The following is a 25,636-nucleotide window of genomic DNA, read 5'->3' as shown; positions in this document are numbered from 1 at the left end:
CATTGAATGCCCTCCTCCTGCTGTTCCCTTCCCCTTGTTCTAGTTTCTGGCAGGGCCTCTGTCAAAGGAAGCACTGCCCCCAGGTGGTCTGAACTCAAAAAAATTGTTTTTTCATTTCCCCGTTAATATAAAGTAACTTATTATGTTGAAATGAAAGGTAGACAGAACATACAGAGAGGTGAGGAGCAAACAAAAAAGAAAGAAAGCAAACAGTGTTAAAAGGAAAGTTTCTCCAGTTATGACTGTCTGGAAATCCTTTACACCTGAAACTCCCTCACTCCCCTCACCTTTAAAGAAATATGCAGGCTCTTTGCCTCTATAGCACTGTAGTACATTCTGAGGGGGGTAGGAATAGGTTGAGAGAAGTCCTGATTATTTCCCTTAATTGATTATTTTTCTACCAGAGCTGTATTATATGTCTCAATCTCAGCAGCTTTAAATAAGTTAAAAGAGTTAGACCTTTTCCAAATTCTTGCTAAAAAGACGAAGGAGGAAAATGTAGTATCCTTTCTTTTAGGATGTTTTCAGGTGTGAGAAAGCAGTCTAGTAACTGGCTAACTCTGAGCATGCTAGTGCTTTTGCAAATATCCAAGTGCTTTATATTTAGCTCTGGGCACCTGTGCACACTGGTAATTTCTCACGTTTTACATATTAGTTTTCTGAAACTCGGTTTTATGGTCTCCTGTACTTGCAGCAATGACTAGGGACTCAAGATGAGGAGAGGATAGGGAAGAAAGCTCTCATCTGTTCTTTGCATCCAGTTCTCATCCTGTGGAGCCTAGGTGCCTACCTATTACCCTCCCACATTTTCTCAGCTATATTTCTTGGGTAAAGCCCTGGCCCTAGCAAATCTATCCTCATTCTTTTCTTCCTTCGTTTCTTTCTCTGGTCATGAGATAAGTGTCTGAGCCTCTACACTGAGTCTATGAAGAATAAGAGGATCTTTGATGTTAATTGTGGATATTACTCTTCCATTCTTTTTTGTGTATGAAATTATGTAAAACAAGGAGACTATTTTTTTTCTTTTTTTGTAGCTTAGACTAGAGTTAGCTTTCTCGTGGACACGCAGGGTTTGGGTAAGACTGGACTCTACCTTCTCCTGTCTTCACATTTCTGCTTGAGAAAAAAACAATAGACACATGAGGTGGTCACTGGAGAATCTAGCCATTTGTAAATTGATACACTTCCCTAGAAACCTTATGATCATTCTTTTTCCCAATCAGAGCATCCCCACATCACATTAAGTCTGAAACCACAGAAATGCTAGCAAAACCTCTAGTTTTCTTTGTAAATTTTTTTTTCTATTGATGAGGATACTTACCAGGAATGTCCTCAAAGAAGGGGATTTTTTTCCTAGAAAGAACAGAGGAGCTGTTTTAGTTGCTTGGAAGAAGTAGCATTTACATGAATGTTCCCCTTGGAATTTTTCTTCTCTCCTGTCTCAGGTATGTGATTTCAACATCCTAGGTAGGTACCAGCAGGTATATATCTAGCTATAAATGATCAACGATTTTCCTGAGCAATGATGGACAGGGGTTGTGGCAGGTAAACAATAAATGTTGAGTGTCGCTACCTCAACAAATTCACTTAACCCTGTGGAGACGTTTAATAAAATGTGCAAAATAGAATATGCTAATTATCCAGTTGGAGAGATAAGAAAAACACACCTAAAAAGTCAACTAGCTCTAGGGGCCAGTGCATGATTGACATCAGCAGTTACTACTCTAGAAGCGAAGTATAGGAGCTAAGCAATTGTAGGTAAGAGTTAGTAGCTTAATAACTGATACAAGAGCCAAGAAGAAAAATCATGTGATTATCTTTATTGATGCAGAAAAGGAATTTGACAAAATACAACACAGATTTATGTTAAAACATTGAAAAATAAAAACTAATAACTAATTCTTTAATTTATCACATAAAACTTGCATACACCATAACCCCAAACCAGCACCAACTTATGGGAAAGTGCTAGAGGCTTTCCTATTAAAGTAGGTGAAGGAAAAAGATGTTCATTATCACTACTGCTGTCTAACATTGTGTTGAAGCTACTTGCTAATGCAGTCAGCCCAGAGAAACAATAAGAAGCATAAGAATTGGAAAGAAAGAGATAAAACATCATCTGCATTTAAGTAGATAAAACGACTGTACATCAGAAAACCTAAAAGAGAACAAAGACCACTAGCAAAGGATTGGCTACAATATAAACATTTAAAAAATTCCTGTCATTCTTATGCCAAAACAAAAAACAGTAGAAAATGTAGAAGAAAAGAGCACATTCTCTATTGCACAGAAGTGAAAAGAAAGAGAAAGAAAATTCTTAAGTGAAAATTAAGGGTAGGCAGACAGGTTAGTTAAATGGATAGCAAATCTGTAATATGGCCTAATTGTATATGGAAATTCATGTATTATAATAACAACAACTCAAATCAGTGGTGGGAAATGACTTTCCAGTAAGTCATTGTTCTAACAGGAACAACTTGTATGCCTCCTAGATATGAGTCTGCTGGTGACAAATGTGATTGTGATCCTGTCCCATTTAGGCCTATAGTCATTAAACTGGGGTCATGTACCTTGAGGCAAATGAGGACTTTCTTAAAACCAGCCTGCTCTAGAACATGCTTGAGGGTCCAAATGTCAAGCTGCTGCTTCTTTCCCATTTCTCTTTCCAGCATCACCCTTACATCCTACCCCTTAAAGAAAAAGTATACATCTCAACAATCTGGAATGGTGCATTGGTCCAGGGTGCTAAAAAAAAATTCCCAAAGTGCCAAATAAAGAGACAATTTATTAGCTTCTGGAGTCTGAGGGAGAGCCCTTAAAAGCTAAGCAAGAAATATTGCAAAACAGGAATATATTTCAACTGGCGACAGCCTCAATGCAAGGTTCCTTACTGTATTCATCTACCTACTTTAGAATTAGAATTATGAAATGACTGGGTTGTCACTGGAACCCATCATGTAACATTCTTATTTGAATTAGAAAATGAAGTCAGGCTTTTTTTTCTAACAGAAAATAAATCTTATGTGGCCAGTATGTTGACAATGTGGGTTATGAAGGAAAGAGAAGAATTAAAGAAGATTCCAGTATTTTTGGCTATAGTGAATGGGTGAATTATATCACTGTTTTCTTGAGATGGAGAAGACTGAGGGATGAGCGTAAGGGAGGGAATAAGGCATGTTGTGGATATCTTAGATTTTAGATGCCAGACAGACATCTGGCATACGTGTTATATAGATTATAGTATATATGAACCTGGCTTTCAACAGAGAGGGGTGGGATGGAGGTATAAATCTGGGAGTCATCAATGTATGGATGGTAATTAAAGCCATATTACTGTATGAAATCACTTAGAGAGTGCATGTAGATAGCATGTATGTTTGAGGACTGAGTCCTGAGACAACACAGCATCTAGAGGGCAGCAAGAGGAAGGTGAGCTAGAAAAGGAGGCTGAGGAGGAGTGGCTTGTGAGGTTGAAAGCAAACCAGGAAAGTGTGGAATCCCCAAATTCAAGCAAAGATAATGTTTCAAGGAGAGAATAACCAAAATGTCAAATTATTCTGAGAAATTCAGTAAGATAAAACATGGTAATGGATCATTGGATTTGAGGCTATGAAACCCATTAGTGACCTTAACAAAGTGATTCTGATACAAGGATAGGGATAAAAATCTGCCTGGACTGGGTTTTGAGTAAGAAAGGGGTTAGGGAGTAGAGATAATGAATTTAGAAAGCTTTTAAAAGGTGTTATGTTATTAAGACCCACAAGGAACCAACAGTCTATAAAATTGTTTTGCTCATTGAACCACTAATTCCAATTTGAGGATGCTGTCTTAATGAAATGATAAAAAGTTAAATTAAAATGTATATTTAGGGGTGGATCCAAGATGGCTGAATAGGAACAGCTCCAGTCTATAGCTCCCAGCATGAGTGATGCAGAAGAAAGGTGATTTCTGCATTTCCAACTGAGGTACTGGGTTCATCTCACTGGGGCTTGTCGGACAGTGGGTGCAGGACAGTAGGTGCAGCGCATTGAGCACGAGCCGAAGCAGGGCGAGGCATCGCCTCATCCAGGAAGTGCAAGAGGTCAGCGAATTCCCTTTCCTAGCCAAGCAAAGCTGTGTCAGATGGCACCTGGAAAATCAGGACACTTCCACCCTAATACTGTGCTTGTCTAATGGTCTTAGCAAAGGGCACACCAGGAGATTATATCCTGTGCCTGGCTTGGAGGGTCCCACGCCCACAGAGCCTCACTCATTGCCAGCACAGCAGTCTGAGATCAAACTGCAAGGCAGCAGCGAGGCTGGGGGAAGGGCAACCACCATTGCTGAGGCTTGAGTAGGTAAACAAAGTGGCTGGGAAGCTCGAACTGGGTGGAGCCCACTGCAGGTCAAGGAGGCCTGCCTGCCTCTGTAGACTCCACCTCAGGAGGCAGGGCATAGCCAAACAAAAGGCAGCAGAAACCTCTGCAGACTTAAATGTCCCTGTCTGACAGCTTTGAAGAGAGTAGTGGTTCTCCCAGCACAGAGTTTGAGATCTGAGAATGGACAGACTGCCTCCTCAAGTGGGTACCCGACCCTGAGTAGCCTAACTGGGAGGCACACCCCAGTAGGGGCAGACTGACACCTCACACGGCCAGGTATCCCTCTGAGACAAAACTTCCAGAGGAACGATCAGGCAGCAACAATTGCTGTTCAGCAATATTCACTGTTCTGCAGCCTCTGCTGCTGATACCCAGGAAAACAGGGTCTGGAGTGGACAAGACACATAATTGTCAGATTCACCAAAGTTGAAATGAAGGAAAAAATGTTAAGGGCAGCCAGAGAGAAAGGTCATGTTACCCACAAAGGGAAGCCCATCAGACTAACAGCGGATCTCTCAGCAGAAACTCTACAAGCCAGAAGAGAGTGGGGGCCAATATTCAACATTCTTAAAGAAAAAAAATTTCAACCCAGAATTTCATATTCAGCCAAACTAAGCTTCATAAGTGAAGGAGAAATAAAATCCTTTACAGACAAGCAAATACTGAGAGATTTTGTCACCACCACGCCTGCCATAAAAGAGCTCCTGAAGGAAGCACTAAACATGGAAAGGAAAAACCAGCACCACCCATGGCAAAAACATGTCAAATTGTAAAGACTTTCGATGCTAGGAAGAAACTGCATCAACTAATGAGCAAAATAACCAGCTAACATCATAATGACAGGATCAAATTCACACATAACAATATTAACCTTAAATGTAAATGGACTAAATGCTCCAATTAAAAGACATAGACTGGCAAATTGGATAAAGAGACAAGAACCATCAGTGTGCTGTATGCAGGAAACCCATGTCACGTGCAGAGACACACATAGGCTCAAAATAAAGGGATGGAGGAAGATCTACCAAGCAAATGGAAAACAAAAAAAGGCAGGGGTTGCAATCCTAGTCTCTGATAAAACAGACTTTAAACCAACAAAGATCAAAACAGACAAAGATGGCCATTACATAATGGTAAAGGGATCAATTCAACAAGAAGAGCTAACTATCCTAAATATATATGCACCCAATACGGGAGCACCCAGATTCATAAAGCAAGTCCTTAGAGACCTACAAAGAGACTTAGACTCCCATACAATAATAATGGGAGACTTTAACACCCCACTGTCAACATTAGACAGATCAATGAGACAGAAAGTTAACAAGGATATCCAGGAATTGAATTCAGCTCTGCACCAAGCAGACCTAATAGACATCTACAGAACTCTCCACCCCAAATCAATGGAATATACATTCTTCTCAGCACCACATTGCACTTACTCCAAAATTGACCACATAGTTGGCAGTAAAGCACTCCTCAGTAAATGTAAAAGAACAGAAATTATAACAAACTCTCTGTTAGGCCACAGGGCAATCAAACTAGAACTCAGGATTAAGAAACTCATTCAAAACTGCTCAGCTACATGGAAACTGAACAACCTGCTCCTGAATGACTACTGGGTACATAACAAAACGAAGGCAGAAATAAAGATGTTCTTTGAAACCAACGAGAACAAGGACACAACATACCAGAATCTCTGGGACACATTTAAAGCAGTGTGTAGAGGGAAATTTATATCACTAAATGCCCACAAGAGAAAGCAGGAAAGATTTAAAATTGACACCCTAACATCACAATTAAAACAAATAGAGAAGCAAGGGCAAACACATTCAAAAGCTAGCAGAAGGCAAGAAGTAACTAAGATCAGAGCAGAACTGAAGGAGATAGAGACACAAAAAACCCTTCAAAAAATGAATGAATCCAGGAGCTGGTTTTTTGAAAAGATCAACAAAATTGATAGACTGCTAGCAAGACTAATAAAGAAGAAAAGAGAGAAGAATCAAATAGATGCAATAAAAAATGATAAAGGGGATCTCACCACCGATCCCACAGAAATACAGACTACAATCAGAGAATATTAAAAACACCTCTACGCAAATAAACTAGAAAATCTAGAAGAAATGGATAAATTCCTCGACACATACACCCTCCCAAGACTAAATCAGGAAGAAGTTGAATCTCTGAATAGACCAATAACAGGCTCAGAAATTGAGGCAATAATTAATAGCTTACCAACCAAAAAAAAGGCCAGGACCAGATGATTCACAGCTGAATTCTACTAGAGGTACAAGGAGGAGCTGGTACCATTCCTTCTGAAACTATTCCAATCAATAGAAAAAGAGGGAATCCTCCCTAACTCATTTTATGAGGCCAGCGTCATCCCGATACCAAAGCCTGGCAGAGACACAACAAAAAAGAGAATCTTAGTCCAATATCCTGGATGAACATCAATGCAAAAATCCTCAATAAAATGCTGGCAAACCGAATCCAGCAGCACATCAAAAAGCGTATCCACCATGATCAAGTGGGCTTCATCCCTGGGATGCAAGGCTGGTTCAATATACGCAAATCATTCAACATAATCCAGCATATAAACAGAACCAAAGACAAAAACCAATGACTACCTCAATAGATGCAGAAAAGGCCTTTGACAAAATTCAACAACCTTCATGCTAAAAACTCTCAATAAATTAGGTATTGATGGGACATATCTCAAAATAATAAGAGCTATTTATGACAAACCCACAGCCAATATCATACTGAATGGGCAAAAACTAGAAGCATTCCCTTTGAAAACTGGCACAAGACAGAGATGCCCTCTCTCACTACTCCTATTCAACATAGTGTTGGAAGTTCTGGCCAGGAAAATCAGGCAGGAGAAAGAAATAAAGGGTATTTAATTAGGAAAAGAGGAAGTCAAATTATCCCTGTTTGCAGATATACAAATCTGCAAACAGGGATAATTTGCAGAAATTATATCCAGAAAATCCCATCATCTCAGCCCAAAATCTCCTTAAGCTGATAAGCAACTTCAGCAAAGTCCCAGGATACAAAGTCATTGTGCAAAAATCACAAGCATTCTTATACACCAATAACAGACAAACAGAGAGCCAAATCATGAGTGAACTCCCATTCACAATTGCTTCAAAGAGAATAAAATACCTAGGAATCCAACTTACAAGGGATGTGAAGGACCTCTACAAGAAGAACTACAAACAACTGCTCAACGAAATAAAAGAGGACACAAACAAATGGAAGAACGTTCCATGCTCATGGATAGGAATAATCAATATCGTGAAAATGGCCATACTGCCCAAGGTAATTTATAGATTCAATGCTATCCCCATCAAGCTACCAATGACTTTCTTCACAGAATTGGAAAAATCTACTTTAAAGTTCATATGGAACCAAAAAAGAGCCCCCATCGCCAAGTCAATCCTAAGCCAAAAGAACAAAGCTGGAGGCACCACGCTACCTGACTTCAAACTATACTACAAGGCTACAGTAACAAAAACAGCATGGTACTGGTACCAAAACAGAGATATAGATCAATGGAACAGAACAGAGCCCTCAGAGATAATACTACACATTTACAACCATCTGATCTTTGACAAACCCGACAAAAACAAGCAATGAGGAAAGGATTCCCTATTTAATAAATGGTGCTGGGAAAACTGGCTAGCCATATGGAGAAAGCTGAAACTGGATGCCTTCCTTACACCTTATACAAAAATCAATTCAAGATGGATTAAAGACTTAAATGTTAGACCTAAAACCATAAAAACCCTAGAAGAAAACCTAGGCAATACCATTCAGGACATAGGCATGGGCAAGGACTTCATGTTGAAAACACCAAAAGCAATGGCAACAAAAGCCAAAATCAACAAATGGAATCTAATTAAACTAAAGAGCTTCTGCACAGCAAAAGAAACTACCATCAGAGTGAACAAGCAACCTTCAGAATGGGAGAAAATTTTTGCAATCTACTCATCTTACAAAGGGCTAATATCCAGAATCTACAAAGAACTCAAACAAATTTACAAGAAAAAAACAAACAACCCTATCAACAAGTGGGTGAAGGATATGAACAGACACTTCTCAAAAGAAGACATTTATGCAGCCAACAGGCACATGAAAAAATGCTCATCATCACTGGCCATCAGAGAAATGCAAATCAAAACCACAATGAGATGCCATCTCACACCAGTTAGAATGGCAATCATTAAAAAGTCAGGAAACAATGGACGCTGGAGAGGATGTGGAGAAATAGGAACACTTTTACACTGTTGGTGGGACTGTAAACTAGTTCAACCATTGTGGAAGACAGTGTGGCAATTCCTCAGGGATCTAGAACTAGCAACACCATTTGACCCTGCCATCCCATTACTGGGTATGTACCCAAAGGATTATAAATCCTGCTGCTATAAAGACACATGCACATGTATGTTTATTGCAGCACTATTCACAATAGCAAAGACTTGGAACCAACCCAAATGTCCATCAGTGATAGACTGGATTAAGAAAATGTGGCACATATATACCATGGAATACTATGCAGCCATAAAAAAGGATGAGTTAATGTCCTTTGTAGGGACATGGATGAAGCTGGAAACCATCATTCTCAGCAAACTGTCACAAGGACAAAAAACCAAACACCCCATGTTCTCACTCATAGGTGAGAATTGAACAATGAGAACACTTGGACACAGGAAGGGGAAGATCACACACCGCGGCCTGTTGTGGGGTGGGGGGAGGGGGGAGGGATAGCATTAGGAGATATACCTAATGTAAATGACGAGTTAATGGGTGCAGCACACCAACATGGCACATGTACACATATGCAGCAAACCTGCACTTGTGCATATGTATCCTAGAACTTAAAGTATAATAAAAAGTATATATATATAAATAAGATAAAATGTGCATTTAAAGATGTTTACCACAATGCTATTTAAAATAATAAAAATTGGAAATAATAAAAATATCCCTAATCAGGAAAATTATAAAGTATGGTATATCTACGGTGTGAAATAGTGGACAATTCAAACTATACATCCAAGGCATTTTTAATTCTAAAAATGAGAATAAAATTTCATAAAATTATTCTTACAATGTGATTTCATCATGTGCAAAAATGTAAAACAAGGAAAATAAGTAAAAATAGAAACAAAAGTGGAAATTAAAAAGTAAAAATAGAAAAAGTAAGAGTTCTTATGTTTATATGGCAGAGTTATGAATTTTTAGTAGTTTTAAAAATTTTTCCCATTTGAAATTCATAAAACACACATAGGGTTATTATGGCTCTTATTTCCCATAATAAGAGTAGACCAATGATTATTTGTCTTTACATAACTCTAGTTATTTTGAGTAGGAAATGCTTCTGTGCACCATAAATTCAGCTCATAAAATAGCAGAGAATCAAAAGTATCCCCCTCCCTTTTGGCTATGAGAATTATGAATCCATTGGACGTAAATGACAGAATCTCAATTCATGCTGGCTTGATCCCCAAAAAGAGTATTTTGACTTTTGCAGCTCCAGGCAGAGCTGAATTTATAGGCTCTAATGCTCTCGGAAATCTGCTTTTCTTTATCTCAGCATTGTCTTTCTCCATCTCTTACTAAGATGTGAATGATGCCCTGTAAAGTTGTGCATTGAATAATATGTGGCAGCTGCACTGGGCAGAAAAAAAAAAAAAAAAAGAAAAATGGCACATGTCCACTGACATGAAACTGTCTGCAAAGCAGTTATACTCATTTAGTGCTTACATCTTTGTGCTTAGCCTCTTTTCCACAATGGTTTTTAGTTTTGAGATGCTGTGAACCTGTGCTAATAACTGTTTCAAATTTCAATTATATGACAGATTAAAGCAAATCTTGGGTGTACCCTTGAGGACAAATCTTTTCTGCCCATGGATCCATTCCTTCTTCTCCTTTCCTTCTCCTAAATTGTTCTTTGTCTCTTTCACCCATTCAAGACCCCAAATAAATACCCAACATTCTGCACCAAGAAAATCCTTCCTTGGTAGAAACCATGGTGAGCGAGATTATTCCAAGTCCACTGGCTGCTTTTCTAGGATGATTCATCTTGGATAGATATTCAATGCAAATAAAAGCTGCAAACTTTGACTAGAAGTTTCCACATCTGTCACTTCATCTTTCACTGAATAATATTACCAAAAGCTGTTTTTCAACAAAATAGATTTCTCTTCCTTGTTGTTCTCCATTTCTAATTTTAAAGAGTACTTTTCTCTTTCTGAATAATGTGGAAACAACAACAAAAGACAGAATAACTTTTAATTTTACTATGGTGTTGATGTCTATTTTTTAATGTGCTTGTTGATTCTCAAAACCTGCTTCAATTAATAGAAAAATAGAGCTACAAGATCTCTAAAACTGTAGCATATTGCTGCCTGAAGAACCATTCTGTTTTATGTACTCCAAACCATCCTTTTCTAAGAGTAAACCAAATTAGACACCAAACATGTTTGTGATGATAAAAGAAAGACACAAGGGGGTAAATTAGAAATTAGCCCTAATGTCTAAGAACTGTCTGCCTGGTTTATCCTTATGGCAACTCAGTACCCCGAAGAGCAGGGAAGACTATGGGAACATATCTAAACCAGGCCTGGGTAGGTCCCAGGGTAAGTAAAATCTCGCATCAATTCAGGAGTTATTTTCAATGAAAATCATGCAAAGGTTTTTGCAGACAGACAAGAAAGAGAACGAAGTGTAAAGCAAAGCAAGACGTAGCTCTGTTTTATTTATTTGGTCTGTATTATTTGATTTAAAAGTTTGTTCTTTATGATGTTCCTGAGTGCAGAGAAACTATTAGTGTTCCCATCCTCACCCCTAAGAAAATTCACACTGGAAAGTGATCAGGGAATCGCGACACTTTTGGAAAAGTGTTTACATTTTTCATTTCCTGCAATAAGGGCTATTAGTTGATGATAGAACTGCTCAGGGAAAAGGAAATTTATCTGTCCATTGAATCAATTATTATGGAAATATAGTTTTTCAGTACATTTAGAAATGTGCTTGTAGAGTAAATCTTTGATGTTATTTAACAGTATAAATCTAGGTTAATATTAGCTCTTTCTGAAAAACAATTTCAAGATATTCCTTAATGTTGTTTATGGTAAGGATGGATAACCTCATACCATGTTTTCTCTTTGTCTGGAAAGAAACCCAGTTCTGGGCTGTGTGCAGTCCTCTTACACTAACAATTGTCTCAAGCCAAGATTCCCTCTTATCTCACAGCATTTTCCAATGAAAATTAGTTCTTTCAGTCATATTTGAAAACTTTTAATTTCCTAAACCTTTCTCTTTGTTATTTCTTGATCATTGCCCTTGATAAGCTTATCCTGCCTGGCACGTATTCTCTTACCCTCTCTCTCATTTTAAATCCTACACATGCTTCAAATACAAATCCAAAATCCAATTTCCATTAAGCTGGAAGTAGCTTTTTATTCATGATGCATTTTACAAGCTGTTTGGTTGTTCTGTTCCTTGATGCTATTTTCCCCCGTACAAAACTTACATGTTTTAGTTTTGCACAAAATCATATCATTTTGTAATTCTGCAACATCACTGGAAATGGGCATTCTACTTTTCTTTGAATATTTCCTGTAGAAAGGAATATTTTACCCCTTAAAGCTGTCTGTTTCTTTTTGGGAAACCTCTGATGACTAGTTCTTTTTTATAGTGAGCTGAAATTTGTTTTCAATAAATTTTGACCATTAGCCATAAATTTGCCTTTACACATGGGTATAAATATAACCAGCCATTTATTTATTTGATCATTGTTTGGTTAGTGGTTATTGGATAAAAAAATTGGTATCTCCATAAAGCTTACATCTAGTGACAGATATTATCATGTGTATTAGATAATAAGCTCTTTGTGTACAGCATAATGCCTAATATATATGTATATATATATATTTTTGAGACAGGGTCTCACTCTGTTGCCCAGGCTGAGTGCATTGGCATGATCATGACTCACTGCAGCCTCGACTTCCTGGGCTCAAGTGATCCTGCCACCTCAGCCTGCTAAAGTGATGGGATTACAGGTGTGAGCCACCACGACCAGGCCCTAATATATTTTTATGTTGTCAAAGTAGATAGAGAGGAGGAAATAGAAAAGCCTCAGATAATAATTATGAAAAACATAATTTCATGCTGATTAGAAAAGGAAGCGAATAAATGGTTCCTCTTATGGGGTTGTGTACAGACTGAAGTGGGGGCATCTCCATGGTTACAGGGCAGGAGTTGGTGGCTGAGTCTGTGATCTGCAGAGAGCTAAGCTATGTTCTTAATGATTGGGGCTCTTACTCTTGCTTTCCATTTTACCTCTGAAATAATGAAAACTACAAGGACATGGTCTTTCACAGCACTGCATCTGAAACATAAAAGCCAACAGTCTTGTGTAACTGCAGTTAAAAATAGAAGCCTCTCTTCCCTGGACACGTGTGGACTGGGACACTGCTCTACTTTCTGCTGCCTTTCTTCCCTGTTTAGAGAGATATACAAGTACAGAGGGCCAGGTATCAGCTCTCCACTTTTTAAATGATTCATTTTCTTTTCCCAACTTTCCTGGAAACCCCAGAAGAATCAACTTGCATGTATTCTTTCTTCAGTCTTTTGGGAATGCCCATTGCATTTGGCTTTTCCCTTGTTCAGAAACATTTCTTTCTTTTTTTTTTTTTTGAGACGGAGTCTCTCTTTGTCGCCCAGGCTGGAGTGCAGTGGCGCGATCTCGGCTCACTGCAACCTCTGCCCCTCCAGGTTTAAGCTATTCTCTGCCTCAGCCTCTGCAGTAGCTGGGATTACAGGCACGTGCCACCACGCCCAGCTAACTTTTCGTATTTTTAGTAGAGACGGGGTTTCACCATCTTGGCCAGGCTGGTCTTGAACTCCTGACCTTGTGATCCACCCGCCTCGGCCTCCCAAAGTGCTGGGATTACTGGTGTGAGCCACTGCACCTGGCTAGAAACATTTCAATGTATGCCTTCAATGAAGCTACAGGACCACTAAGGAAGATCTTTGGCATTATTTATTATCTCTCCCATCCTGAGACATTTATATATTCACTAAAGGTGAAAAGCATAGAGTTACTTGCATTTAGAACAACCAGCCAATCACAGCCACCTCTCATTCCTTTTTCTACTCCTTCCTTCCCTGCAACCCAAACAACATACAGACATACACTCAAATATACACACCTTTGCAGTCATACAGGGAAAAGCAAACTATCTGTAATCAATGAGGAGAAAGAAAAACACTAATTGCTGGTGGGATTACACATCAGAGTTGCTGAGAGGATGTCAAACACTTTTATTCTTAGTGAGTACTCTTGTGACAAGGGTCAGGGCCTTTGATCATGTCATCACCTGTGGAGCCCCTAACTCTGTACAACCAAGTCTTAACTGGATGAAGGGAAACAAAGTTGAGGAAGGCACAGCCACAGCATGTGTAAGTTTAGGGATTATTTGAATGAGATGAAATTTGCCTGATAGCCTTCTTTCACAATTTGTTGAAAATATTAAATTTGAATGACATTTAAATGGTATGGTAGAAAATAGGATTCGAGGCTGGGCATGGTGGCTCCCGCCTGAAATCCCAGCACTTTGGGAGGCCAAGGTGGGTGATCACTTGAGCCCAAGAGTTCAAGACCAGCCTGGACAACAGGGTGAAACCCTGTCTCTACTAAAAATACAAAAATTAGCCAGGCGTGGTGGCGGAAGCCCATAATCCCAGCTACTCGGGAGGCTGAGGCAGGAGAATCGCTTGAACCCAAGAGGTGGAGGTTGCAGTGAGTCAAGATTGCATCACTGCAATCCAGCCTGGGCAACAAAGTGACTCTGCCTCAAAAAAAAAAGAAAATAGTATTTGAGAAAATTTAAGTAAATGCAGTGTTTGATGAACTACTATTATTACTAATCTTTTTTTTTTTTATTTGTATAAGTCACTATGACTCTCAGAGGAAGAAGACCTTTTAAAGTTGCCTGGATGTTTGGATTGCTCAGAATCCAAATATTTGTCAGAGACTCAACAAACTTACCAGCACTGCCTTCTAGTTTGGTTTCACACATTTTACTGACCTCATTAGTCCAAAAGCCAATTAAAAAACAAAAGTCAATAATATACTAAGTGCCATTTTTCAGAGGTCTCCTTTGCCAAAGCCTGAGGAAGGGGTGGAGAGAAAGCATATTCAGTCTGCAGAACGGCACAGACTCTGGGATAGAGGATTTGGAGACCCCACTTCCATCAGCAGCAACCTATCCAACAGGCATTAATTACAGAAGCTTCCCCATAGTGCTGTCATACAGAAACATGTGGTAAATCATGAACGGACCTAAGGTGCCTGACACACAGTGATCATTCAGGAAATGTCAGCTACTATTGCTTGAAAATGTGAACTCGGATGTCTTCTCCCCTCTCTTCAGTCTTTTGGTCATGAGATTATTGAAGCTACTGGACACTTTCCCCAGCAAAGTGTGAGGAGGCTTACTCTGAGTGCACTGACCTGCAGAGCCCGTGAGACACTGAAGGTGTTTCCTCCGAGGTCACTGACCCCCAGACTCTGCATCCAGTGGTCTCACAGGCTCTGTGATGCTGTGACGGTCAGCAACACTCAGTCCAGATACAAGTGGAGACTGAGAGAAAACGTGGGAAGCAGGTGGGCTAAGTGTCCCTGGGCAAACGGTGCATTTCCTCCGGATGATATAGAGAAGAAAATTTTGATCCAAGTGTCCAGAGAGGCTTGGGCATAATGAGTGTTTGGAAAGGTTGGGGAAGGAAACTAAAGAAGAAAAGGCATGGGAGTGGATGAGGGAAAAGAGAGAAGAGCAAAGGTGACAGGCAAAAATTCCCCCTATTTTAATTTTATTATTTTAAATATGTTCTGAATCAACTTGGAAAAAGTTCTGAAAAGTCTGACTGGATAAATATAAGTAAGAACAAAAGTGGATAAAGTGAGGTTTATGAAGTTTTTAAAAATTAATTCACAGAATTATGTGTAAATTTTCATTTGTTTGTTTTGCCAGGTGAAGGCTAAATGACCCCCAAAGTGAAACGTATTAAAAATATATATGAATGACAAATAAGCACATGAAAAGATACCCTCCATGCAAATGTCACTAGGGAATTGCAAATGACAACAATGAGTGACCTCTCCACACCTAATAGAATGGCAAAAATCCAAAACATGGACGATACCAAATGCCAGTGAGGGTGTGGAGCAACAGGAATTCTCATTCCTTGCTGGTGGGAATGCAAAATGGTACAGCCATTTTGGAAGAAAACTGGCAGTTTCTCACAAAGCTAAACATACTCTTAGCATATGATCCAGAAATTATGCTCTTTCATAGTTAAGCAAATGAGTTCAAAATGTGCATGAATTTATAGCAGCTTCCTTCATAATTCCCCAAACTTGGAAGCGGCCAAGATGTCCTTCAATAGGTAAATAAACTGTGGTACATCCAGACAACAGAATATTATTTAGCACTCAAAAGACATGAGGCATCAAGCCATGAAAGACATGGAAAAATCTGAAATGCCTATTGCTAAGTGAAAGACACCAATCTAAAAAGGCTATATACTGTTATGATTCTAAGTATATGACATTTTGGAATAGTTAACACCGTGGAAACAGTAAAAAGATCAGTGATTGTCAGGAGCTGGGGGGAGGGAGGAGTGAACAGGCAGAGCACAGAGGATTTTTGGGCAGTGAAACAAACTGTATGAGACTGTAATGGCGGCTACACGTCATTATATATTTGTCCAGACCCATGTAATGTACAACACCACTAGAGAACCCTAATGCAATCTATGGACTGTGGGTAATAATAATACGTCAATGTAGCTTCATCAGTGTAACAAATGTACCACTCTGGCGGAAGATGTCCATAGCATGGGAGCCTGTGGTTATGTGAGGCCTGGAAGTATATGGGAAACTCTCCACTTTCTTCCTAATTTTTCCGTGAACCTAAAATTGCTTTAAAAAATTAAGTCTATTTAAAAAAACAAAACAAAAGTCAACAGGTAACACCTATAATTCATGTTGCATCCAGGCACGGTGGCTCATGCCTGTGATCCCAACACTCTGGGCAGCCAAGGCGGGTGGATCAGTTGGGGCCAGGAGTTCCAGAGAAGCCTGACCATCGAGGTGAAACCCCATCTCTACTAAAAATACAAAAATTAGCTGGATGTGGTGGCACATGCCTATAATCCCAGCTACTCGGGAGGCTGAGACAGGAGAATTGCTTGAACCCCGGAGGCAGAGATTGCAGAGAGCCGAGATCATGCCATTGCACTGCAGCCTGGGTGACAGTGTGAGACTCCATCTAAAAAAATAAGTAAATACAATAAAAAAATAAAATTTATGTTGCAAGAAGTAGTTAAAACATATTATTTAGAAATATGGAGCTCACTGCTAGAAGATCCAGGGTTAAAAGTGTAAATATTTATGGACAAGGATTGAAAGTTGGAGAGAAATAAGAAACCAGATTTGCAACACAGACTTTTCTGTACTATTTAGGAATTTAAAAAATAAATATGTACACGTGCCACTTTGGTCATAGTACTTCTAAAAATCAACAAGTAACAAAAATTGTTGGCTATTAAGCAAATATTAAAAATTAGTAATTTTTCCCTATATGGAATAAATTTCTCTAAATGAAGAAAAATTTCAGTAATAATGCAACGCTGGTGATATAATATTTAGCAATTGATTTAATAAGAAAAGCAGATATCTGGCCAGGTGCAGTGGCTCACACCTGTAATCCCTGCACTTTGGGAGGTGAAGGCAGGAGAATTGCTTGAGGCCAGGAGTTCAAGACCAGCCTGGGCAACACAGCGAGACCCCATCTCTAAAAAACAAAATTAGCCAGGCATGGTGGATGCCTACAATCCCAGCTACTTTAGAGGCTGAGGTGGGAGGATCATTTGAGCCTGGGAGGTCTGGGCTGCAGTGAGCCATGATTGTATCACTGTACTCCAGTCTAGGCTGCAGAGCAAGATCCTGTCTCAAAAAAAAAAAAAGAAAGAAAGTGGAAGGTGTGTAAGAAACAAACATGCAAAATTTACTTTTAAAATAGGACCTAAATAGATAGATTTTTCTTTTGTGGAAAAACATAATGTCCTAAAATGTTAAACTTTCCAAAGTAGTTACAATCAGAATGCCATTTGTTTGAACAGGACAAAATTCATAAGAGAGAACAAATATCTAGGAACTTTCAACTGCACTCTTGAAAAGGAATATTAAGATCAGATTTTTTTAATGACATAAAAACTTACTCTAAACCACTCTAAACAAAACAATATGATATAAGTGCAGGATTAAGCCAATAAGCAGAACATTTAATAGAAAATACCCAAAGAGATCCAGATATTACTGTGTTGACTGGAGCATTTCAAGTCATGAGATAAATGTGAGTGTGAAATGGTTTTCATTTTTTTTTCACTATATGCTAACACTCTACTTTGCCTTATCAATCATCTCTTTTCCACTGGGAAACAGGTTATCCTTTTTCTTTTAGTTACTAAAGCAGTTTTGTTCCAACTATGTGTATATTCATTTTGAACTTAATTAGTATTTTAGAGTCAAAGCTCTACCCTCCACCCACACCCAGCAGGAAGACTCCGCGGGCTCCAGTGACAGGTAGATGTGCTATTCTTTCAGACTTCACCCCATGTCGGCCCTCAGCTGTTGGGCAGAGTGGTGGGAGAAATAAAGGACTCTCCTTTCAGCCTCTCCTGGGCTGAGGAGCCTTGTCTTCTTTGTTGTTCAGATGCTGTTTCCTTATGTGAATTTCTGAGGGTTCTGATGGAGAGGTTCCTTCCCCTTCCTGTTGGTTCTTATCTCTGCCTGGCCATGGATTCCTTCTTGGTGGCAGAAATCCAAATGTGTGCTTTCTCACAACGGTGTGCTAGTGTTTTCTTCAGGGGGCTACAGGACCCTTCATCTGCATGATTTCCTGGAGTGGTGATCTTTCTCAGGCTCAACCTGCTCCTCCTCCTCCAGCTCACACATGGGTCAATCCACAGCCTCTTGTGCTAGAGCCTTCTGCTAAGTGACAGCTCTTTGGAGGCAGGGTAGGTTCATGTTCAAGTTGGTTCAAACCTATGCAGATTCATTAAAACCACAAGTAATTAAAACTCAATGAAAGGTGGGAATGCAGGCTACCACACCTTCTTTTTCTCTACTTTCTCCCACATTTTATGTCTTTGCCACAAGAACCAGAGATGCTCTGCCAGTTCAGAAACTGATTATCTTCCAGACACGTGATCATAGCTAGTCCTCAACTTAGTGGAGTGGGTGGAAGCTGGACTAGGCACCTCCAGTCATATAGGAAAGGAGTTGAGTAGGATAAGTTAAACATCTTCCTCTCTCTGCACAAGATTTGCATTTCCCCAAGATGTCACCCCTTTATGCTTTTAGTCGAACCTTTAATCTCTCTTTGGTTAACATCAGTCAAACCCATTGGCCTTTCTCACCCCAGTGGAATGGCTAATAATTTCTCCTTTCAAACTGGCACTGGAGAACTCAGTGATTATTTTCACCAGCACCCAGTTCCACTGTGATTCTTACATTATTCTGTAATGTTTGGATACTGGTAAAGTTCTTAATATGGATGTATATAATTTGATTATGTTTAAGAAACATAAAATATGACAAAGACATTTCAATAGTGGAAAATAGATTTCATATATAAAAACAATTTCCAGATGGTTGAAATATTTTATTGCAAAAAGCAAAATGATAAAACTGTTGTCTAAGAATCTGGGAATATTTATATAAACCTGTACTATTTTTAAGTATGGTAGAAATGCAGAAGATATAAAGAAGACAAGCGTATTTAACTATATACAGTTTAGAGTATATTTAGAGGCAAAGGATACCATGCTACATGCTATAAACAAAATCAGAAGATAAAAAATAGACTGGAGAAATGAAAAAATTTTTTGACATCTCTAGCATGCATTTTAAAATGAGAAATATATAACCTAAAAGAAAAATGGACAAAGATGTAAAAGGCGATTCAGAGGAAAAATTCCAATTGGCCACACATTTATTAACAGATTTGTGGCTGGGAGTGGTGGCTCATGCCTGTAATCCCAGCACTTTGGGAAGCTGAGGCAGGTGGATCATGAGGTCAGAAGATCGAGACCATCCTGGCTAACAAGATGAAACCCCGTCTCTACTAAAAATACAAAAAATTAGCCGGGCATGGTGGTGGGCACCTGTAGTCCCAGCTACTCAGGAGGCTGAGGCAGGAGAATGGCAGGAACCCGGGAGGCGGAGGTTGCAGTGAGCCATTGCACTCCAGCCTGGGCAACAGAGCAAGACTCCATCTCAGAAAACAAAACCAAAAACAAACAAACAAACAAACAAACAAACAGATTTGTTCCACTAGGAGGGATTTTTGGCTATATTTATATAAGCAGAAAGAATAGTGGGAAAAGGACACTTATCAGCTTATTAATATTATTTACTTCAGTAGGGAGTAGATGAGTGAGAATTAACCTTTTCTTTATATAGCTTTTTATTACTTCATTTATTACAATAAGCAGCATTATTTTATATTTTGAAATATATCCAATAAAAAGTTAAAGAGAAAAGAAAAATAATTAGATTAAAATAAAGTACTGTTTTGTTATCTGCTAAAATTTGAAGGAGAAAGTCAATTTAAGGACTGTGGATTGAAAGCACTGCTCAATGAATGCAGTTTGAGAGGGTTTTTCTTGCAACAGTTACCTGTTTCCTGTCCATACTTCATGAATGCTGTCCACAGGCTCACATTTTTTCAGTTTAGGGCCCGTGGATCTCTCCCAGTCCCTGTGGCAGGTGAGTCTGGGGTACAAGCTCTGAGTATTTTTTTTTTTTTTTACTACAACTTTTATTGTTCCTCTTACTGTAGATGTCCTGAGTGCAGAGAAACTGTTTCCTGAGTCTTTTGGTCTCATAACTGAGATGGTGAGAATGACAGTGTTGGCAGCTCCCCTTCTTGTGTAAAGGTCCCATGTTGGGACTGAATAACACTTTCAGTACTGCTGAATCCTGCAGAGGAAACAACAATGTAAACAACAAAAGAGAACTGGGCAGATCTGATCTGTGACTCACAATAAGCTGATACTGAAGAGCCTTGTTTAGAAACCCCCATGTCCTGGCCAGGCGCAGTGGCTCACGCCTGTAATCCCAGCACTTTGGGAGGCTGAGGTGGGTGGATCATGAGGTCAGGAGATCTAGACCATCCTGGCTAACACAGTGAAACCCCATCTCTACTAAAAAATACACAAAATTAGCAGGGCATGGTGGCAGGCGCCTATAGTCCCAGCTACTCGGGAGGCTAAGCCAGGAGAATGGCGTGAACCCAGGAGGTGGAGCTTGCAGTGAGCCGAGATCGTGCCACTGCACTCCAGCCTGGGCGACAGAGTAAGACTCCGTCTCAAAAAAAAAAAAAAAGAAACCCCCATGTCCTAAGAAGATTGTCCTGACAGCAATAAAAAGCACAGCCTGGTTTCTGTCACTTCTTTTCTGTCCTTTGCCCAAAGCGTCTTTCAGATGTGCCTCAGGTATCTTTCCTCCCTGAGTCCATTGCTGCCTAATGGGGAAGATGGAGGCCACAGTTGGCCAGAGCAGGTGGGGCAGTACATGTTGACAGGCCTTCTCATCTCCCTCAGTAAAACATGTCTTGTCCTGCCAAAACCTAGGGCTCAGCTCTGTGTGCACAGCCAGCCTCAGGCAGAGCACTGGAGTTGTGTGATGCTGCAGCCACAGAGCTGGAAACAGGGCTTCTGGGTATAGTGTGCAGACCCTCTATCATGTCCTGACTCTTTATAGTTATCTCACGTGTATGCCTGTTTTATTCCTTAGTAGAGAACAAACATCAGGTTTTGTTACCAGGGATTCCTTGCTCCCAGAGCTCCTAAGATGGTGGCAAGCCACTTCCAAAATGGCGGTGGGCCACTTCCAAGATGGTGGCAAGCCTCGTGTTCTCTGACCTGGGGTTCTTGGACTCATGGATTCCAAGGAATGGAATCTTGGGCCATGTGGTGAGTGTTATAGCTCTATTAGAAGCCATGGGTCATGGAAGAGAACCATGGAACCCAGTGACTACTGTTCAGCTTGATTAGGATGAACCCAGGCACTTAGCCATGCAGGAACAATGGCAAACTTTTAGCCCAATCAGGAGCAGCAATGGGCGCCTCCCTGGATCAGGAGCACAGCGGACACCCTGCCGGATCTGGAGGGATGGAAGTCAGTGGCGGGTCTGTGACAGCGGCAAACAGCACTGGTGGATGGTGAGCGAAAGCTCAGCTTGGGCCATAACAAACACGGACCAGAAGAGTGCAGTTGCAAGATTTAATAGAGTGAAAAAGAGTGAAAACAGAGCTCCCATACAAAGGGAGGGGACCCAAAGACGGTAGCCATTGCCAGCTCGAATGCCTGGGTTTATATCCTGATCATTGTCCCTCCCATTGTGTTCTCAGGTGATAGATGATTGGCTATTTCTTTACCTCCTGTTTTAGCCTAATTAGCATTTTAGTGAGCTCTCTTTCCTACCTGATTGGTTGGGTGTGAGCTAAGTTGCAAGCCCCGTGTTTAAAGGTGGAAGCGGTCACCTTCCCAGCTAGGCTTAGGGATTCTTAGTCTGCCTAGGAAATCCAGCTAGTCCTGTCTCTCAGTCCCCCCTCTCAACAGGAAAACCCAAGTCCTGTTGGGGAGGTTGGCTGATGACTGCTCTAACTGCTTCCTGCTGAATTGGGGCATAGTAGGGGTTGTGCAGTTGAGATTTCCTTGGGAGGGGTGGCTTCGATGTCATTAACATCAGAGCATGGGCTAGCAGGCTGGTCCAGGGGTCCGCGGTGGATCTTAGTCATGGACTGCATCTGGGGCTCCATTTGAAGAACTATTTGTAATTTTATAGCTTTGATTCTGGAAGAGACAAATTTAACAAGGAGGTTAAAGATACAGGGATTGAAATGTATGGCCTGCAGTGCAGGAGATTATTTATTTGGCACACTTAACAGGCCCTGACTATCTGCTTGATAGTTTTGAAAAAGCCTGGTCCGGTAAATGATAATTTGGCCATACGATGGGGGCTATCAATGCCTAAGTGGAAGGTTTGATGGAGGGTTTTAAGTAATTTCTATTGGTTAGCTGCAGGCAAAAGTATTTTTCCTTCATCGGTGGCTAGCCATCCTGAGGGGAGGAAAGTATGTCCTCATGAGGTTCCCTATTCTATTTATCCTGCTGAGTACTGGGGCTTGGTTTCCTGGAGGGGATTACCCCATACTAGGGGTCCTCCTATAAGCATTTCTAATGGAGGGTCCAGCCTTGTGGCTCTTTTGGCTTCAATATCCACTTGGTGGCTCCCTTCTATTTCCCTTTCCTTTCCTTTTCTTTCTGATGACCCTGGCAGTGTAAGACTGCCACCTCTTTAGGTTTCTGTAAAGCCAATAATAATCTCCTAATGGCTTCCTGATGTTTCATAGGTGTTCCCTCGGAAGTTAGGAATTCCCTTTCTCTTCCTATTGCTGCATGGGCATGGAGGACTAGGTAAGCACACTTAGAGTCTGCATATATATTACCCTTTTTCCTTCTCCTAATTCTAGTGCCTGAGTGAGGGCTATTAGTTATGCCAGCTGAGCACTAGTTCCTGGAGTGAGGGGATTAGTTTCAAGTATTCCATTGTCACTGACCACTGCATACCCCACTTTTTGAAGTCCTTTTTCTACAAAGGAACTTCCATCAGTATAAAAGTTGAGGTGGGGATCAGTCAAGGGAACCTCTGAAAGGTCCCCTTGAGTGGCGTAGGTTTGAGCAATTACTTGTTGGCAGTTATGTTCTATCTTTTCTTCATTGTCTGGAAGAAATGTGACTGGGTTAAGAGTTACACAAGTGTGCAGTTGCAGCACTGGCCCTTCAAGTAATAGAGCTTGATATTTAAGTAAATGGTTGTCTGACAGCCACAAGTCTCCTTTAGCAGTGAGTATGGCATTCACATCATGAGATGTCCACACAATAAGATCTCCTCCCTGTATCATTTTAACTGCTTCAGACACTAAGACTGCTACTGCCGACACTACTGGTAAACAACGAGGCCAATCCTTTGCTACTACATCAATTTCTTTACTCAGGTATGTCACAGGTTGCAAACTAGTCCCTTAGACTTGTGTAATGACTCCTAGAGCTATTCCTGTTTTTTCTGTGACATATAAAGAAAAGTCTTGCCCCTTGGCAAGCTTAACACTGGGGCTTGGGTTAGGGCCCTCTTCAGGGCCTGGGAAGCCGCTTCTGCTTCAGGTGTCCATCTTACTAAATGGGCATTGGCTTTCTGAGTTTCTTTATTAGTGTATATAATGATCTGGCTATTTCGCTGTACCTGGGAATCCATATTCAGCAGAAACCTGTTATGCCAAGGAACCCTCTTAGTTGCTTTAGGGTTTTGGGATGAGGATAAGCCAGTATGGGCTGGATATGTTCCTCACTGAGGGCCCTGGTGCCTGTGGATAATTTTAGCCCTAAGTATTTAACCTGCTGTGAGCAGAGCTGAGCCTTTGATTTGGAAACCTTGTAGCCACAGGTGGCAAGGAAATTTAAGAGTGCTTGGGTGGCTTGATGGCACAAGGTTTCTGAACAGGCTGCTAAAAGTAAATCATCCATGTACCGAAGGACAAGAGTGTCCAGGTATGAGAATTGGCTCAAGTCTTGGGCTAATGCCTGGCCAAATAGATGGAGGCTATCCCTGAACCCTTGGCGTAAAACAGTCCAGGTGAGTTGAGACGTTGGGTTTGAAAGATCTTCAAAAGCAAACAAGAATTGAGAGTCAGGAAGTACAGGGATGCAGAAAAAGTCATCCTTAAGGTCCAGGACTGTAAACCACTCTGCTTCCTCTGGTATTTGGGAAAGCAGAATATAAGGGTTAGGTACAGCTGGGTATAGAGGAACAACAGCCTCAATGATAATCCTGAGATCTTGCACTAAGCTCCACTGTCCATTGGGTTTCTGTACTCCTAAAGTTGGAGTATTGCAGGGGCTATTGCATGGTTTTACTAGGCCTTAGGCTTTTAGGTCCTTAACAATTTTTCAGAGTCCTTGTTGGGCCTCGGGTCTAAGGGGGTACTGCCTTTGGTAGGGAAAGGAGGTGGAATCCTTTAATTTAACTTGAACAGGATGGGCATTCTTTGCTTGTCTATATTGTCCTTCTGTTGCTTAGATTTCAGGATTAATTCCTGTCTCAAGCAGGGGACAACAAACGGGTGTTCCTCTCCTATGTTCAGGTGTATAATGGCCCATGCTTTTGCTAGAATGTCTCTCCCTAACAAGGGAGTGGGGCTTTCAGGCATAACTAGAAAAGCATGTGAAAAGAGTAAAGTTCCCCAGACACAACTTAGTGGCCGGGAGAAGTATCTAGTGACTGGCTGTCCTAGGACCCCTCGGATAGTGACAGATCTGGAGGACGGTTGTCCAGGGCAGGAGAGTAAGACTGAGAAGGCCACACCAGTGTCCAAGAGACAGTTAACCTCCTGGCCCTCAATGGTCAAGTATACCCAGGGCTCTGTGAGGGTGATGGCATGGGCTGGCACTTGCCCTGGGCACCCTCAGTCCTGCTGCTGGATTATCTGGTTAGTGGCTTCTGACTCAGAGGACCTTCATCTCCTGGGGCAGTGGGCCTTCCAGTGATTCCCTTGATGAGTGGGCAGGTTGTTTTTACTTGGACAGTCTTTTTTAAAGTGTCCTTGTAGACCACACTGGAAGCAAGCCCTATTAGGCATTCAATTTGCCCAGCTCTTCCCTTTTCTAGAGCCTCCAAAGTCCACTTGCCTGAGGGCCATGACTAAAGCAGTCACCTTCTTTTTTTTTTATCCTGTTTGTCCCATTCCACCTGCTCCTCCTGATCTCTATTATAAAAAACCGAGGTTGCCAAGTTCAATAGTGTTTCTAACTTTTGCTCTGGGCCTAAGGTGTACTTTTGAAGTTTTTTCCTAATGTCTGCAGCTGACTGAGTGATAAACTTATCCTTTAAGATTAGTTGGCCTTTAATAGAGTCAGGTGACAGGGAGGTGTGCATCCTCAATGCCTCCCTTAGTCTCTCCAGAAAGGCAGTAGGATTTTCTTCCTTTCCCTGTGTTATAGTGGACATCATTGAATAATTCATAGGCTTCTTCCTAGTTTTCCTTAGTCCTTCTAGCACGCAAGTTAGCAAATGTCTGTGGCACCAATCTCCAAGTTCTGATTCTGTGTCCCAGTGAGGGTCTACACTTAGAACTGCCTC

General features: G+C 40.7%; 1 protein-coding gene across 1 annotated transcript in view; it reads right to left on the bottom strand.

The window, feature by feature from the left end:
• Positions 1–25,636, bottom strand: part of LOC129012897 (T cell receptor alpha chain MC.7.G5-like) — a 595,859-nt gene that overhangs the window by 298,010 nt on the left and 272,213 nt on the right. The window lies entirely within an intron of this gene.

This window comes from Pongo pygmaeus, chromosome 15 (assembly GCF_028885625.2).
Source record: "Pongo pygmaeus isolate AG05252 chromosome 15, NHGRI_mPonPyg2-v2.0_pri, whole genome shotgun sequence".
Taxonomy (NCBI): Eukaryota; Metazoa; Chordata; class Mammalia; order Primates; family Hominidae; genus Pongo; species Pongo pygmaeus.
This window is presented reverse-complemented; position numbering and strand designations above follow the sequence as displayed.